The following is an 11,692-nucleotide window of genomic DNA, read 5'->3' on the forward strand; positions in this document are numbered from 1 at the left end:
CAGCTGTCAGGAAATCAGATGTGTTGCATTGGGCAAGTTGGCTGTCAGGGACTTCTCCAAAATGCTGAACAACAATAATGTCAGTTTGAAGACTAAGGTGTACCTAATTCGAGCCATGGTCTTCTCAATCACCTGGCACACACCAGAGAACTGGATAAAGAATAAAGATGATGGAAGAATTGATGTCTTTTAGTTGTGGTGCTGAAGTAGAGTGCTGAATATCCCATAGATTGCCAAAAAAAAGCAAACAGATACATCATGGGAAATGTGCAGCCAGAGTCTCTGCTTCTTGGAGGCAAAGATGGTGAAGCTTTGTCTCTGATTCTTTGGACATGTGCTAGGTGAGGCTAGTCCTTAGAAAGGGATTATCATGCTTGGAAAGATGGAGAGTCAGGAAAGGAGAGGAAGACCTCCAACAAAATGGACTGACACAGTGACTTCAGCACTGGGCTCTAGTGTGTCAGAGATGATGAGAATGGCACAAGACAAAGCAAGATTTGGGTCTGTTGTTCAAAAGGTTGCTATGAGCTGTACTCAACTTGTTTGCACCTAACAACAACAAAGACCATAATGGGGAAATCTCAGCTTAAATCAATTACATCACTCTAAGTGGCCTTGTGGTAAGAAACTGCTGCAGTCCCAAAGGCATGCAATTCAAATCCACCAGCTGCTCCTCAGGAGAAAGATGGGCAATCTCCTCCTGTGCAATTAACTGCTTCTAAAAACCACTAGAGGATCAGATATGGGTCGGTTCCAACTCAACAGTACACAACAACAGCAGACAAACACTTACATAGTCACTATTGTTCTAAATAGTATCCCACTCCCTTTTGCATTTTGTTGTTGTTAAGTGCCATCGAGTCACAGGCAATTCATAGCGACCATATGAAGGACAGTCCTCAATGCTTGGGTGCCTTTTATCCTCTCTCCAGGTTCATAGGGTTTCCGGAGGCAAGTTATTATGGAAGTGGATGCCACTCCTGCTTCCAAGCTTGTTTTAATCGGGGAGCTCCACCCCACTCTCTGTCCGCATTGGGTAACCAACCATTAATGCATTTGACACATCAGTGTCACAGTGTTCAGTCTCACAGCAACCACAAGTTACCGCTGTGCGGCAACTTATACACCAGGGCTATACAACCTAGAGGAATGTCTGAACAAAAACAATGAAAGACAGGCCCGAGGGCCACGGATTAAAAGTCACCCACCTTTGGCTTGGAGAAAGAAAAGTTTATATGGAAAGTACAACACTGTTGATTCTCATTTATGTTTATGCTCTTTTCTGTGTTTACTAAACTTTCCATAATTTAGAGTGAAAAACAAATAATTTCATGTAAATTCCTCAATCCTGTACATGCACTTAGAAAGAGGAAAATGACCCAGAAACACATTAGCAACATCTGCAGACAGACATTAAATATAAGCTATAGGCAATGATAATGGAATGCATTGGAATGAAGCTTGCTGGTTTCACAACTCCATTAAAGTGCAAATCACCTGCCCTGTAACTTAACTGTCACAAAGGGAAGGGTCCCAAAGTAAATTAGCACCATCATGGGCTGCGCAGAATGTAGCAGAGGGTGTGAATCTGAAAAGCAGGTTATCTCAATATTCTGTGAATGACCTCCTACACTGCGATGCAAAAGTCACCTAACCTCTTCATTATCCTTGCCATCAAAATTTCTTCTTTTCCACAGGCAAAGCTTCTGCTTACAGTTAACAGAAACTGAGAGAATTGGGACATCTCTGCCTTTGTTTCCTCCCCCACCCCACCCCTAGTCAAATGAAGATAAAGGTTTTAGTCAAAGTTTTGGGTTTAGGGATGGTTTTACTTCTATTTGAAGAGGAACAGCACCTGAATAAAATGTGGTCATGATCAGAAATTTACTCACTTTAAGAACTGAGAATGTATCCTTTGTAACTCTTTGGGACAGAAATATCCTTTCTTTTTTGAAATGATAAAAGGTAATAATCATTGGGGTGTTTTTTAAAGGATTTTACTTTGCAAAATACAAGGACCACACAATTTTAGGTCAGCCTTCATTTGTCTCTGTGTGTGCGTGTGTAATTTTGCATCTCTATAAACTCTCAAATGTGAAAGCTATTAGCTGGGAGAAGTTGTATTGTTTCAGATGCATGAGATAAAAAGGAGTCTTTTATTTTTCTTCTATTTTCCAGATTTATCTCTCCTAGAATCATAGGAGGGTAACTAGATGCTCTTCTACACTGTATTTTCAATCTTTCCCAACACCTTCTGATATCCTCCTAAAGAGGTAGCCAGCTAATCACTTTCTGCAAACTCATCATCTAATATGGGGTGAAATGTACTCAAAAAAATTTCATTGACTGTCATTCCCATAACCTTTTTTTGAAATCTGTTCCATGCACAGAGTCTCAGGATAAACACATCAGCAGCCTATACATTTTCCAGTCTAATGGTAATGGCCAATCAGATCCCCTATTTCAAAATTTGAGCTGAAATGACAGAAAGACAGCCTGTTAAAAAAAACAAACAAACAAAAAAAAAACCCACCAAATCCCATGTGACTGAAACAATTCTCATTCAAAATTACCAATGGTGGGAGCTGAACCTACAAGGTCATGATGCAAATTTTGGGCTGACAGAGTCATGCTGAGTGTCATGAAAGATGAATAAGCAGAGAAAATTTTTCAAGAAAAGCATCAGAGAAAAAGTGAAGAGCTAAAGTAAACTTCTGAGAGACAGTAATGGTAGCTTTGTTGCTTTCCAAATTCCACTTATATTCTGAGATCCTTATTTTAACCCCATTCCATGCCACCTCCTTTTGTGTGTGTGTGTGTTTGTATTGTGCTTGCTTGAGGGGGTGTGTTTTGCTCACCACTAAAGAGCATTGTCTAGAACTTAAAGCATGAATCAAGGCTTACGTCTTCTGAGAGAAATGGTTTACTATTCTTGGCCTAAGTGATTTTAGTAGACATTTTCTCTTCTTTGTTTCTTCAACATCAGCATATAAAACTATATATCATACTTACTTCTTATGTCCCCTTTAAGTCCTGAGCAAAAGTGTTAATCTATTCCTAAGGAAACCCCATTCTTATCCCTGCATCTTCTCATACCCATCTTCATTATAGTCTAGGCTTAATAATAGATCTACCTCTAACAGTCCCCAGCTCTAACCGTATTACTTGGTAAGACCAAATCTGCTGACATCAGATTGGAACTATAGGAAAAGCACACAGGTGACCTTACTGGGTGGGAACTTTATCAATGTCATTTTTCTGTGGAGACTAAATCCAGAAATCTAAAGTGACTATTTAATGTCACACAGAGAAGGAGCAAGGACACTAACACTCTATTTCATTCTCTTAACTAGAGGATAAAGTATTATCCTCATTTTCTATACAGAAAAACTGAGGTTTTCCCCATGTTTATTACCAAAGGTCACGCAACTGATCAAGAGCTAAAAACCTAATTTCAAATAAAATGTTAAATTTTAAAGTTCATACTCATTTAATGATACATCATTCTGCCTCCAAAATTTTTGTGGCCAATCAGACAATTGAAGAAATGCTCAAAATCACTAGCAATAAGAGAAATGCAAATCTCTCACAATGAGATACCATCTCACTCCAGTAGCAATGGCAAAGTTTAACGGGACAGCAAGTAATAAATGTTGAAGAGGATGTGGTGATATAGAAACTCTTTTTTTTTCTTAAAAGAAAGCACTTTATTTTCCATTTAAACAGCTTGGTCACAGTACATTATTTGACATAAATGGCAGTAATCTTTTCCATCTCCATTTAAAAGGCCTTGAGATAGAAACTCTTATTGGTGGGATTGTAAAATAGTACAATCACTCTGGAAGGCAGTTTGACATTAGCTCAAAAAGCTGAACACAGAAATTCCGTATGACTCAGCTCTTCCACTACTTGAAATATACTCTGAGAAATTGAGAACTGAGGCACAAATGGAGACTTGTATACCAATGCTCATAGCAGCATTATTTACCAGCACAAGAACACAGAAACAGCCCAAATGTCCAACCACAATCAAATGGATTAAGAAATTGTGATATAGACACACAATGGAATACTATGCAGCATGCAGGAGCAATGATTTTTCAAATAATTACCTAACTTGGGAGGGTCTGGAGAGCAATATCCTAAGTGAACAAACTCAGTCCCATAAGGACAAATACTGTGTAAGGCCACTATTGTAGAAATAGAAAGATAACTAATAAATTTGTATGAGGATCTAAGTGGGATGTGGTAGGAGCAGAGGGGTGAGGATGAGCAGTGGGGAAATCATAGGGTCACACAATTTGATGAGTAGAGGAAGGAGTGAATAAAGGAAATGTGAAAGAACCAGTGAGAAAAACAATGTACATGAACTTTGTAAGCAAAACAGCATCTTGTTGTCAAGATGTTAAGTGTTGTCAAGTCATGGGTGACTAATAGCAACCCTATGAATGAAAGTCCTCGACACTTGCATGACTTTTATTCTTTCTCCAGGCTCATAGGGTTTCTGGAGGCAAGCTATTTCAGAAGTGGATTCTACTCCTGCTTCCAAGCTTGTTTTAATCAGGGAGCTCCACCTAACACCATCCATCATGGGTAGCCATTATTGCATTTGAGACATCAGGGTCAGTATTCAGCTTCACAGCAACCACAAGATACCTCTGTATAGCAAGTGGACACACCCGCGCTACATGACCTAGAAGAATGTTTGCCCAAAAACAATGAAAAACAGGCCTGAGGGCCGCGGATTAGAGTTACCCACCTTTGGCTTGGTAGCTTCACTTTCAGTCCACTAGGCCAACTGATATCTCTCTATGTTGTTAAGTGTAGTCGACCCTGTGAACGAACGTCCTTGACACTTGCGTGACTTTCATCCTTTCTCCAGGTTCATAGGGTTAAATAAAAAATGTATTAAAAAAAATCTTAGTGGCTCAACAACACTCAAACATAGGTAATCAACCTCCTGACTCTTACAAAGTGCTTTCTACACCAGTTAAATTGCTCTTGAATTGTTCTTAAATTGCTCAAAAACAACTCAGAGAAAAAGAGAGGTGCTTGTCAAGGGTGAAAAAGAAGTGACGAGATCTCCAACCTCTTCCCTCTTTTTCTCTAACAACTCATTAGATCTGACTCTTCTTAGCTAACCCTCCAGCAGATTTTTCTGAGGCAGAAAATCATACAGAAGGAGACTCACCACCTTTCTCCTATGGAGCAGCTGGTGGATTTGAACCACTCCCATTTGGGTTGGCAATACAACTCTTTATCTGCTAGACCATCAGTGCTTTCTTCTTCTTCTATTACCCTTGTCACACCAGGACATAATTCAGAATCATCACTGGCCATAATCAGTGAAACAGAGGGTAGTCAGCCTGTGTACAGTGCTCTATCTCTCACTGCGCTTGAGTTGGTCTATGGGACCAACACCACGGGACAGAAGTGATACTATGTTACTTCTAATATTAAGTTTTATTGAAGTTATACATTTTTAGACAACTGCTGTGGAGTCAATTCTGATACATAGTGACCTTCCACCTGATGTCCAAGGCTGTAAATCTTTGTAGGGGAAGAAGCTGGTGGATTCAAACCACTGATTTTATCAATTAGCAGTCCAACACATTAGGTATTAACTCCTCAGTAAATTACATTCATAGATCTATATGTATTAAATATATTTTATTTATCTGGTGGCCTAGTGGATAATGAGCTGGCCTGCCAACCAAAGGCAGGCATTTCAAATCCACCAGTGGCTCCAAAAAAGAAAGATAGGCAATCTCCTCCTTTGCAATTTACTGCCCCTGAAAATCTGTTGGAAAGTTAGCCATGAGCTGATTCTGACGCAACAACAAGGAGAGAGATATAGAAAGAAAAGAAAAGCAACTTCCATCTTGAACATTCTCTATCCTTCTTGAATCACTTATTCTGGGGGAGACAAATGCCAAGTCACAAGGAATGGGGACACTTAGGAAGCCTACAGAGATGTTCATGTGGTGAGTCCTTCTGAACGGCTTTGGCCAACAGTGAGCAGGCAAGTAAACTTGTGAGTGAGCTTAGAAAAAAAGGTCATTCCCCAGCTGACTGTTCAGTTGAGACTTCATCCCCAGCAAACAGCTTAATTGCTACGTCATGAGAGATGATGAGCTAGAGCCATCCAACTAAATTTTTCCTGGGTTTTCTGGAAACAATCCACAAAGATTATTGTTTGAAATTAAGTTTTGGGGTAATTTGTTAGGGGGCCTACAGCCTTTTTCATTAAGTACTAAGCATTTCTTCTACTTTGGTCCAGTCACATTGTCCCACAAAGAAGAGAATAATCTCTTGTTGACATGTTAATATGTCAAACTCTCCTCCCCAACCTGGAAATAAACATTATAGCTATTGCCGTTGTACTGTGTCATCAGGTCAGAACCAACTCTTAGCTGACCCTCTAACAAGTCTTATGAGATTGTAAATTGCATGATGTTGCCCATCTTCCTCCCGTGGAGCATCTGGTGGATCCAAACTGCCTGCTTTGGGTTAGTAGTGCAATTCCTTATCCAGTAGGCCACCAGAGTTCCCTAACTCTATAGTTCGCAAACATTTTAACTTAGAATACTTGAAAAATGAAGTGGTTCTTCAGACAGTGTACACTGTCTTCCCACTGCCCTATCTTAGTTTCAATTCTCTTTAGGTTTCTGAACCTTTCCCTCACAGGAGACCCAAGAATGTTAAGAAAGAATCTGACTCTCTCCTGGGCAGAATATTTAAGTCATACATTATTGTTTGTTTTCAGGAAAGCTAGTCCAATTATGCAACACAAATTCTTTTAAAGCATCTGGGACTTCAGTTCAATTTAAAATCCTGTGGGTTTTATTACCAGAATAAATGATTTTAAAATACATGCATGCAAATGAAGCAATAAAAAAAAGTTAAAGGGCATATGAAATTTAATGCATGTTACTTGTAATTCCAAGCCAAATTGTTGCCAATGACAGTAGCTGTGCAATATCACATGAAAATAAAGTTTGATATGTTTATGACTTGAGAATGTGGTTTTAATAGTCTGTTGTCATAAATATATATTCTAAAACAGACCAAGGGCAAGGACAACACTGAAACTAATAGTTAATTCCACAATTGGGAAATATTCTTAATCTCCTTTTTTCTGTAAAATGCTTGTCTGTCAGATACCTCTCTAAATATCAGCATTCGGATTAAGATGGACTCGGAAGAAGGATTGGCCATCCACTTTCTAAATAACAGGCCTGTGAAAACCCTACATACAACAGAACACATGTAGACTAACAGGGCAACCGAGGTGGAGCTTTCAAGTATGGAAAAACAAAGAGAGAAAAATAGTTATAAGAAGACACTGGTGATTGGAATATGGGATGTGAGGACTATGAATGAAGGAAAATTGGATATTGTTAAGGAAAAAATGGAACGCCTAAATATTGACATACTAGGTATTGCGAAGATTAGATGGACTGGCATGGGGCATACTGAATCAGATGATCATATGATCTATTACTATGGAGATGAAAAGGTGAGGAAAATTGGGCTTGCTTTCATAGTTAAAAAAGTCATTTCTAGATCTGCCTTGAAATACAATATTGTGAATGACAGGATAATATCCATATGCTTATAAGGAAGTCCAGTGAATACCACAATCATTCAGCTATATGCACCAACAACCAGAACAAAAGAAGAGGAAATAGAAAATTTCTACCAACTTTTACAGTCAGAGACAGATCAAACATGCAATCAAGATGCATTAATGAGTGACTGGAATGCAAAAGTTGGGAATAGAGAAGAAGGATCAGTAGTTGGAAAACACAGATTCATTGACAAAAATGAAGCTGGAGAGAAAATGATTGAATTTTGCACCATCAAAGACTTAGTCATTGCAAATACATTTTATAAGAAACATAGGCCGCCTATTTAGTGCGCCACGGGCTCCAGTCGCTACGTTTTCGCTTATGGCTGCTCAAGGAGAGGGAGGGCTGGACGGTTACGCCCCTACTCGTACTCCTACCCCTTCCCGCCAGCCGCCAAGGGCAAGGTCACGGCGGGAGAGGGCGCGTGGCGCCACCGCGGTCAATGCTACTTCCCCGCGCCCTCTTCCGCAGCGGCTGCGGTGGCCGCTGCCTCGTCCTCGTTCCCCGGCTACGGGCAACTCATGGCGGCCGAGTACTTCGAGAACTATCAGCCGGCGCAGCTCATGGCCCTCCTGTCGCAGATGAGTCCCGGCCTGGCCCCGCGGTCGCGCCGGGCCAGCAGCCGCGACGTGGGGGTGCAGGTGAACCCGCGCCGCGAGGCGTTGGTGTAGTGCTCGCTGGGACGGCGCACGCTGCTGCGCAGGGCGCGCGAGGCGGGCTCCGAGGGCGCGGCCTCTCCGCAGCCTGGGCGCCGCGGTCCCGAGCTGGGCAGCCCTCCAGGCGGCGCCCCGCGCGGCGTGCGCTTCCCGCGCACCATCGCCGTCTACTCCCCGGTGGTCTCCCGCCGCCTCACCACCTTCGTGGAGGGGCCCGAGGCGGGCGAGGGTGAGCACGGGCCGCCCCCGGGGAATCCAGCAGGGCTGCGGCCAAAAAGATGTCCCAGAGGCCTCAAGACGAAGAGGAGGAGGAGGAGAACGAGGCCCAGGCCTCGGTGCGGAAGAGCTGGGAGGAGCCTGCCGAGGACAGGACGAAAGGGTCAGCGCGGGAGGCCCTTGGAGGCGAAGCGGCCCCGAGGAGAGGAGCCTGGAGCTGACGGACTGGGCCAAGAATGAGGAGGACGCAGCTGGCTCAGGCAAGAGATTGTCGTTGCAGAGCCCCGAGCCACGCAAGGAGCCCCTGCGCTTCCAGTTCTTAGAGCAGAAATATGGCTACTATCATTGCAAGGACTGCAACATCCGATGGGAAAGTGCCTATGTGTGGTGCGTGCAGGGCACCAACAAGGTTTACTTCAAGCAGTTTTGCAGAAGTTGTCAGAAGTCGTATAACCCTTACAGAGTGGAGGATATCACCTGTCAAAACTGTAACCAGACCAGATGCTCCTGCCCTATAAAACTTCGCCATGTCTACCCCAAAAGGCCCCATCGACAAGATTTGTGTGAGAGATGCAAAGGCAAGGGCCTCTCCTGCAACAGCACTTTCAGTTTCAAATACATAATTTAAGTGAGTGTAACAGTGGTCCTGCTGAACTCCTGGCAATGAAACTGAGGAATGAGCTTTTATCATGCTCCTCGTCCCCTCCCTCCCTCTTCTCAAACCCCGTATGGAAAGGCAGTGTTCTGTGACAGAGCCTCAAATAAAGGTATTGCAACACACATACAAAAAATAAAATAAAATAAAATAAAAAATAAAAACAAGTATACACATAGATTTCACCTGATGATATGAATAGGAATCAGATTTATTACATCTATGAAAAGAACCACTGGAAAAGCTAAATATCATCTGTGAAAACTAGACGAGGTGCTGATTGTGGAACAGACCAGCAACTACTCATATGCAAGTTGAAGCTGAAGCTAAGAAAAATTAACTCAAATCCTTGGGAACCAAAATAGGACCTTGAATCTATACCACTTGAATTTCAGAACCATCTCAGAAACAGTATTGAGGCCTTGAACACCAATGAGCTGTGGAAGGATATCAAGAGTATCATCCAGGAAGAGTGCAAAAGGTCATTACAAAGACAGAGGAGAAAGAAAAGACCAAAATGGATGTCAGAAGAGACTGAATATTGCACTAGAGAACCGAGAAGCAAAAGCAGAGAGAAGAATTCAAGATATTAAAGAGTTGAACAGAAGATTTCAAAAGGCAGCATGGGAAGACAAAGTAAAATATTACAATGAAATGTGCAAGGAGCTGGAGTCAGAAAATCACAAGGGCTGAATTTACTCAACATTTCTTAAGCTCAAGGAACTGAAGAACAAATTCAAACCTCGAGTTGCTGTACTTACAGATGCCTTTAGGCAGAATATTAAATGATCCAGGAAGTTTTTAAAAAAAGATTAAAAGATTATACAGAGTCACTGTACCAAAAGGAATTGGCAGACACAGAAGAATTTCATAAAACAATGTAAGAGCAAGAGCCTATGGTGATAAAGGGAAAAGTTCAAGCTGCTTTGAAGGAATTGGCAGAAAGCGAGGCCTCAGGAATTGATGGTAACAGATATATTTCAACTAACAGATGCTACCCTAGATGTGCTCACCAATTTTTTTGTCAAGAAATTTGGAGGGAGGAAGGAGCAAGAGATGGCAGGAAGGAGTGCAGGAAAAGTGTTGCCTGCGCTGCTCCCACAGTTATTTGGGTGAAAAAATGCTGTCTGGCTTGACCACATGGGACCCCTTAACTTGGGAGCAGCAAGCCATGGGCCCCAGCAGAAGCCACCAGCTGAATCCCGGCTAGAAGCCACCTGCTGAGCCACTGTGAGACCCACCTACCAGGAGCAAGCATGTAATTTGAGGAACAAATTACTCTCTGGCCTGACCACATGCAACCCCTTAACTCAGGCAACAGGGAGGTTGTGGGCCCTTCTTCAGAGGTGAGAAGCCACTTCCAGAAGGTAACAAAAGGCTTCCTTCATGATCTCTGGTATTTTGGGGAAGAAACTGCTGTCTGGCCTGATCATGTGGGAGCCCTTAATTCAGGCAAAAGGGAGGTCCTGGACCCCTCAACAGAGGTAAGAAGCCACTTCCAGAAGGGAACAACAGGCTTCCTCCATGGTCTCTCAGGTACTTGGGGGAATAAACTGCTATCTAGCCTGACCACATGGGGCCCCTTAACTCAGGCAAAAGAGCACAAATACATGTGCTTCTCAAAACATTGTTAACATTGCTGTGAATCAACGTGGACATTTGAGAGCTGCAGGAGCTGCAAGCACTGGCAAGGTGCAACAAGTGTCAGTAAGGTACAGAGAGCCTTGTGAGGAGCAGCGAACCACAAAAGGGAGCAGGGAGCCACAGCAGAGAGCAGGAAGCCACAGAGGGACCCACTCGCCAGGAGCAAGCAAGACAGCAGGAAATTGAGTGAGGTACTTAGGAGTGATCACAGCTAATTGCTGGATCAATTGTGGGACCCCATCACCTTAAGTAGGAAGGAGTGAGATAGGTGGAGATCAACTGTGGTGGCAGATCCAGTATTCGAGGGGAAAACCAAGGCTTCCTGGTTTTCCATTCAGGTATCCCTGAAATCCCCTGCTGTGTGCATTTTTGGGTGTATCTCCTCCTCCCCGGCTCCCCTGCCCAAAAACATAGAAACAATACAAAGAATCTTCTCATACCACAATGCTACAAAATTAGAAGTTAATAACAAGATGTTAAATTTTTTTTAAAAAAGCCCAACAACAGACATTTGGAACATGAACAACACCTTGTGTGAACATGAGTGGGTACTAGAAGAAATAAAAAATGATATGAAAAAACTTCTTGAAACAAATGACAATGAAAACATCACTTACCAAAACCTCTGGGAAACAGCCAAAGCAGTAATCAGAAGTCAATTTATAGCAATAAGGAAACACATCAACACAATACCCTCTAAAAAAATCTAAATTATAAAAATTAGAGCAGTTTTATATTTCATTTATTTCTGCTCTAGTTTTTATAATTTCAGTATTTTTAAAGGGTGTCGGGTTTTCTTGCTGTTCTTTTATCAATTTCCTGGAGATATTGGGTTAGAGAGTCAATGGTCTGTTTTTCCTGTCTTTTGATGTGTTTGCTTATTGCTATAA

At 42.2% G+C, this 11,692-nt stretch overlaps 1 pseudogene; it reads left to right on the plus strand.

The window, feature by feature from the left end:
- The first annotated feature begins 7,952 nt into the window (after positions 1-7,952).
- Positions 7,953-9,131, plus strand: LOC102855375 (annotated as a pseudogene).
- The last annotated feature ends 2,561 nt before the right edge of the window (positions 9,132-11,692 follow it).

Source organism: Elephantulus edwardii, unplaced genomic scaffold (assembly GCF_000299155.1).
Source record: "Elephantulus edwardii isolate Elephantulus edwardi_28Jun2011 unplaced genomic scaffold, EleEdw1.0 scaffold00112, whole genome shotgun sequence".
NCBI lineage: Eukaryota > Metazoa > Chordata > Mammalia > Macroscelidea > Macroscelididae > Elephantulus > Elephantulus edwardii.